The following is a 7,458-nucleotide window of genomic DNA, read 5'->3' as shown; positions in this document are numbered from 1 at the left end:
TGGCTGAATTGAAGAGAGGCATTGTCTGGGCTCTATAACATGTTTCTAGTTATGCTGGCAGTTGAGGGCATGGGTGGGGAGAAAGGGCGCCCCCACCCTGTTTTTCCCCATCTCTTCCCACATATTTCTCCATTTTTTCATTTCCTTTTACTTCTTGTTATCCCATTCTTCCATAGTGAAGAGGCTGTGGAGGGCTCAAGTCTAGTGGTCTTTGTCCCCGGATCATACAGCTAGCTCTAAGCAGAACCAGAGCCAATGCCATGCTTCCTGGCTCCCTGTGTGCAGACTCCTTGACTAGATTGTGCAAACTGACCAATGAGGGGAATGTGCCTTGGCCCTGGTTGGTTTCCTTTCTTCCTAGTTTCAGGTTGAAGTTGTGTAGCACTTTAAAAGTTGCAGCCCAGGAGAAGCAGAGCCATATTTACATTTGATATTCTCTTTCAAAGCAGATGTGCAGTGTCATTTGCTTAGATCTAGTAGGTGTTTCTATTCCACCCTGAGTAGCAGAATTACACCTCAGCACTTTGAGCAAAGATGGGTAATCAGCATTGGCTTTCAGCTTCCAGAATCAAGGTATACATTTATATTGCTGTAACAGTTAGGCTTTCAAGTTGATGTTCTCAGCTATGTGAAAAGTTTTGTGAAAATTTCTCATCCTGCCAGTCTGAAAAAATTTGTGTCCCCCAGGAACTATCCAGAATCATCTGCCACTAACTATCCGTGTGACTTGGGCAGTCATATCCCTCTCTGGGCCTCAGTTTCCTCATGAGTAAAACTGAGGAATGCACTCGTTGATCTCTGAGGGCTCTTCAGCTTTGACATTTTTTACATTCTCTAGTTCCACGATTCTAAGTCTGCCTTAACATTGAAATGTTGCCAATATATATTTAGATATAATTTTTTGCTGTTGATTTGCAGTCTCCGGGATTCCTCTGCCTTGTTTATTTCTTCCTCAGAGCTGTCTTGCTGGTTTGAGCTCAAGATGCAATGCCTCATGCATAATTTGCCTGCTTACACTCTTGCTGTTCCCTGTGGATGATGTCATGTTTGAAAGGTGAAGGCGAGAGTATTCAGTGCAGGAGCTGAGCCACAGATGCATCCCTTTCTGACACTAAAGCTATGTGTTTTTCCAGTTTCTCATCCTCTGCCCCTCTTAAGTTTGTTTCATTGCTACATTTTGGTTTTATGATTACATCTGCTGTAGCAGGCACAGATGTTTTTCTCACTCAATTGTATGGTTAATGGTGAAATGGATTTTTTGAGCAGATGCTCGCATGTGGGTGCTACCCTTTTCTCTCCTGACACATTTTCTACACAAACAGCAGATTGTGTGTCTGGTGTGCTTTGAGCCTAGCAAGAGAAGAATTCAAGCTGAATAACACGGGGCTGATTTTCAAACTCCTAAAAAAATAATGCAGGCACTAAACTTGACAAACTCTTCACAGCACCCCTGCAGCCCCAATCCAGACCTACACTCACAGTTTGCCAATTTTATTTGAGGAAACTTAGAGTAAGTATTTAGCTTTTGAAAGGCCATGGTGTGAAGGGAAAATAATATCAGATTCAATTTTGAAAGAGGTGGACTCAATCGCTCTGTCACTTTGAGTTCTGAAACCTGAGGCATGTAATTTAACCTCTGTTTCTTCATCTGTGAGATGAAGTGATAATAAAAAGCTGGTGACAATCATTGAGATAATTACCAAGTAGCAGAAATCCCTGCTTAAGTCTAATCCGTGTCCACTACTGGGCATAATTGGCTAATTGGAGCTGACTGGCCAGAAGTCCATTTGCATGAGGGACTGAGAAGCCTCCAGGGAGAGAGGCAGAACTGTGGAAGGGTTAGGATCTTGGGCTTTAGCCCAGGGTTTCTCGACCTTGGCACTATTGAAATTTTGAGCTGGATAATCGTTTATTGTGGACAGCTGTCCTGTGCATTGTAGGATGCTTAGCAGCATCTCTGGCCTCTACCCACTAGATGTCAGTAGTGTACCCCCTCCAGTTGTGACAACTAAAAATGTCTCCAGATATTCCTAAATGTGTGGGGAAAGGGGGTGTCCGTATAGCCTCTAATTGAGAACCAATACCTCAAAGGCACTGAATCCTGGCTTTAAATTTTATCTCTACTACTTAACCAAGGTCATGCAGCTAGCAACCATTTGTGCTTCAATTTTTTCATCTGTAAAATCAGAGTCCTAACTACTTTGCAGAAAGGATTGTTGAGAGGAATAAAATGAGAGGTGGTATAATTTAAAGTCAGGTAATATGATACCTCCACTTTTGTTCTTCTTGATTAAGATTTCTTTGGTAATTTGGGCTCATTTTTGGTTCCAAATGAAGTTTAGGATTATTTTTTCTAGATCTGTGAAATATGATGTTGGTATTTTCATGGGGATAGCATTGAATCTATAAATTACTTTGGGAGTGTGGACATTTTAATGATGTTGATTCTACAATCCATGAGCAAGGATTGTTTTTCCACTTGTTTGTGTCATCTGTGATTACTTTCATCAGTGCTTTGTAATGCTACTTGTAGAGATCTTTCACCTCCTTGGATAAGTATATTGCTAGATATTTCATTTTCTTTGCAACTGTTGTGAATGGTATGGATCCTTTTATTTGACTCTCAGCTTGACTGTTGTTAACATATAGAAATGCTACTGATTTGTGTACACTGATTTTGTAACCTGAAACTTTGCCAAACTTATTTATCAATTCTAGGAGTCTTTTGATGAAGTTTTAGAGTTTTCTAGATATAAGATCATATCATCAGCAACCAGGAATAATTTGACCTCCTCTTTGCCAAATTGGATGTCATTTATTTCCTTCTCTTGCCTGATTGCTCTGGCTAGGACTTCCAATACCATGTTGAATAAAAGTGGTAACAGTGGACACACTTGTCTTGTTCCAGTTCTTAGGGGGGATGTTTTCATCTTTTCTTCATTCAGTATGATGTTGGCTGTGGGTTTGTCATATATGGCTTTTATTATTTTGAGGTATGTTCCTTCTATGCTTAGTTTGTTCAGGGTTTTTATCATGAAAGGTGCTGAATTTTATTGAATGTTATTTTATGTATCTATTGAGATGATCATATGGTATTTGTTTCTGTTTCTGCTTATGTGGTGAATCATGTTCATTGATGTATGTATGAAAAACCATCCTTGCATCCCTGGGATGAAACGCACTGGATCATGGTGGACTATCTTTTTGATGTACTGTTGAATTTTTTTTGCTAATATTTTGTTGTGGATTTTCACATCTATGTTCATAAGGGATATTGTTCTGTAGTTATAGTAACCAAAACAGCATGGTGCTGGTATAAAACTAAAGACATAGACCAATGGAACAGAATAGAGTAGCCAGAAATACAACAATCTGCATACAACTACAACTGACTGATCTTCGACAAAGCAGACAACAACATATACTGGGGAAAGGAAGCTCAATTTAATAAATGGTGCTGGGAAAATTGGATAGCCACATGCAGAAGAATGAAACAGGACCCTTATTTCTTGCCATATACAAAAATTAATTCAAGATGGATAAAAGACTTAAATGTAAGACATAAAATCATAAAAATTCTAGAAGAAAACATAAAAGCTCTTCTAGATATCAGCCTAGGCAAAGAATTTATGACTAAGATCCCAAAGTCAAATATGGCAACAACAAAAATAAATAAATTGGAGTTAAATTAAGAAGCTTCTGCACAGCAAAAGAAATAATCAACAGAGTGAATAGACAACCTATGGAGTGGGAGAAAATATTCACAAACTATACATCTGACTAAGGTCTAATATCTGGAATCTATAAGGAACTCAAACAAATCAGCAGGAAAAAAATGAATAATTCCATCAAAAAGTGGGCAAAATACATGAACAGATGCTTTTTGAAAGAAGATAGACAAATTACCAACAAACATATGTAAAAATGTTCAACATCACTAATCATGAGGGAAATGCAAATTAAAACTACAATGAGATACCACCTTACCCCTGTCAGAATGGCCATGATTAAAAAGTGAAAAAACAATAGATGCTGGCATCAAAGCAGAGAGAAAGGAATGCTTATACACTGTTTGTGGGACTGCAAATTAGTACAACCTCTCTGGAAAATTCATGTGGAGATTCCTCAAAGAAATAAATGTAGACCTACCATTTGTTCCAGCAAACCCACTGCTGCATGTACACCCAAAGAAAAAGAAGTCATTTTATCAAAGAGACACCTGTACGTGAATGTTTATTGCAGCACAGTTGCCAAGATATGGAATCAACCTAAGTTCCCATCAATTTACAAGTGGATAAAGAAAATATCATATATATATATATATATATATATATATATATATATATATACACACCAAGGAGTACCGCTCAGCTGTAAAAAGGAATGAAATGTCTTTTGTCGCAACTTGGATTGAACTGGAGACCATTATCTTAAGTGAAGTATCTCAGGAATGGAAAAACAAAAAACACACGTTCTCACTAATAAGTGGGAGCTACACAATGGGTACACACAGGCACAGAGAGATGTAAATGTCATTGTAATCCAAGAAGGGAGGAGGCTGGGAGGGAGGATGTGGGATAAAAATTTACCTACTGGACACAGTGAACACTATTCTGGTGACAGGCACACCACAAGCCCTGACTTAAGTAGTACACAATGTATCCATGTAACAAAATCACTTATCCCCCTTAATTAATATTTTGAAATAAAGCAATAAAAAATAAAATGACAGGTGATTACAACTTTGGCATGTTGTAACACTCCACCTCCCTACCACCAAACAGCCTTTGATTGTTCCTTTTCCTTTGTCTAAAATGTGTTCTTTCTCTCACTCCATTCCTCCGTCTAGTTCACTGAAGCTCATTCTTCAGATCTCAATTCAAGCACTATTTTTACAAGGAAGCCTTCCTTGACCCCTCAAACTATATCAGAGTCCAAGGTGCCCATAGCACTTATTTTGTTGACATTATACATTATAACATTTGGATGATCATTTTACTAGTATCTTTTGGGCTAGGAGGCTGTAAACTTCATCAGGGTAGATGCTATGTTTGTCTTGTTCACTGTTACGTTGGCGGAGCCCAAGACAGTGCCTGGAACAGAACATTCACTCAGTAAAAAATAAAGGGCTGGGCATGGTGGCTTATGCCTATAATCCTAGCACTCTGGGAGGCCAAGGTGGAAGGATTGCTTGAATTCAGGAGTTTGAGACCAGCCTGAGCAAGAGTGAGACCCTGTATCTACTAAAAATAGAAAAATTAGCTGGGTGTTGTGGTGCATCCCTGTAGTCCCAGCTACTCAGGAGGTTGAGGCAGGAGGATTGCTGAGCCCAGGACTTTGAGGTTGCAGTGAGCTATGGTGATGCCACTGCACTCTACCCAGGGTGACAGGCAAAAAATAAACTTAATAAATGAAAGGAGGGAAGAAATGATGAGCTCAACACAAAATCGCAAATATCATTATAATTTAATTACCCCCAAGGAAGAAATCTAGGCTGCTAACATTAGCCTAGTGAATAGAATACACTGGCAACCTGGGAATGGTGGTTTTGAGGACAGTCTGTCACTGAAAACTGTCTCCAGCCTAGTCCCCATAGACTTTGTGGGATTTGATGGGCCCTACAAATTATACCTTTCTTTTCCATCTGAGTTTGGACTTAACAGAGTTGGACAGATGGAAATCAACACTAGCATATTCATTATTCCCATCCAAGTACTAAACAGTCCTGACCCTGCTTAGCTTCCAAGATCAGATGAGATTGGGCACATTCAAGGTGTTTTGGCCGTAGAGATAGCATTTTCATTACTAAAAACAGCTGGGTTTGTAGAATACGTTTTAGGTGTGTAGCAAAAATGCATCTACTAATACTGCACCCGAGAATTAGCTAGGCTTACCTAGTCATAAGCAGCATTGGACAGATGCACTACATCCCCTTCAATGGGGACCTGCACCCATAAAACTCATGGTGTGCAGAACAAGGAATACCTATCCCAAAGGGAAAAAGTAACAAGTTTTGAGCTGAGTGAAGACTTGCCTCCTTCTGGAAAAAGGCCAGCAGTGTTAATTCTAACATAGGTTTCTCCATTTAGGAATGTGATGGCAAGGGAAAGGACATTGCTCCACCCCTACTTCTGCCAACAGACTTATGTTTGGGTCCAAAGAAAATATAGAACTGAGAGTAAAGTATCTGACATGGATATTTCACTAAAGAGTCTGCAACATACTGGGACCCAAGCAGATTTTCTCTGGGATAATGATTATGGTACCGAAGAGCAGAGAGATGATCTCCCTCACTTTGATGCAGAACTGGACAGATTTGCACTGGGAGGGCTCCAGGGCATTTATCTCAGCAGTAGTCTCTGGGGGAGATGAAAAGACAATGGAACCACCAGAGGTGTGCCTGCTCAGTGGGTGAAGTAGTATTCTGTGCAGGGCTTCTAGCTCAGGAGAAGAGGCCATAGTTGGTTGGCAATTTACAGAGCATAGGAGGAAATTGACCAATGATGCAATGAATGTTCTCATATTTTATACCCTGGCTTATGTAATTCAGAAAAATTTGTACATGAGTGCAAAAGCTTTGTAAACTGAAAGGCTATTCAAATTTAAAAGATCACTAAAATTTTCCCCTTCATGGTTTCATTTGTTGCATTTCTAACCTAATGTGGTTTTAGGGACCTCAGGTATTCATGATATTTTGGTGCACACTTTCTACGGAGTGGCTACTTTTCAGGCTCAAGACAGATGGGTAAGTTGGTTTGGTGGCTTGGGGACAAAATAGAATGATCTATACTGGTACTTTTGTAGTGAAGCCTCAGTATTCCTGTACAGTCAGATTCATTAAAACATTTATTAATCCATGTATTCACTAAATCTTGACTTACTACTTAGCATGTGAGAGGCTTACTTTCCCCAACTGCAAATTGGGAATAATACCAGTATTTACTTGCATTCATTACCTGATTTATATCCACATAACAATGTCAAGAGCATGTTTTGTTTTGTTTTTTTCCCCTTCATAACACGTATCACTACCTTTACATTATGCAACATATTTCTTTGTTTAGGGCTGTTCTTCCCCTTCCACAATGTAAGCTCCATGAGGGAAGCAACTTCATCTTATAGATTTCTACATTTCCAGAACCTAGCAGAGTGAAGGTACTCAATTGTTGGTTGAATTAATTAATGAATACTCAATAAGTAACATTGGCCTGAAACTCCAGACTCATATTTACTATTTCCTAATCTTCATTTCTCCTTGAATGACCAATAGGTATCTTAAAATTATAAACTTATTTCTAAAACTGAAACCTTGATTCCCACTGCATCCCAGTTTCCCCAAAGACAAACTGGCTATTCTATGTGTTCTTCATTCTAGCAAATGGCAACTCCATTCTTCAAGTGGCTCTGACCAACAACTTTGGAATCATCTTCAAATCCTCTCTTTTCTCATGCCTTATT

The sequence above is a fragment of the Propithecus coquereli genome, unplaced genomic scaffold (assembly GCF_000956105.1).
Source record: "Propithecus coquereli isolate 6110/MARCELLA unplaced genomic scaffold, Pcoq_1.0 Scaffold99, whole genome shotgun sequence".
Lineage (NCBI taxonomy): Eukaryota > Metazoa > Chordata > Mammalia > Primates > Indriidae > Propithecus > Propithecus coquereli.
Note: the sequence above shows the minus strand (reverse complement) of the source record.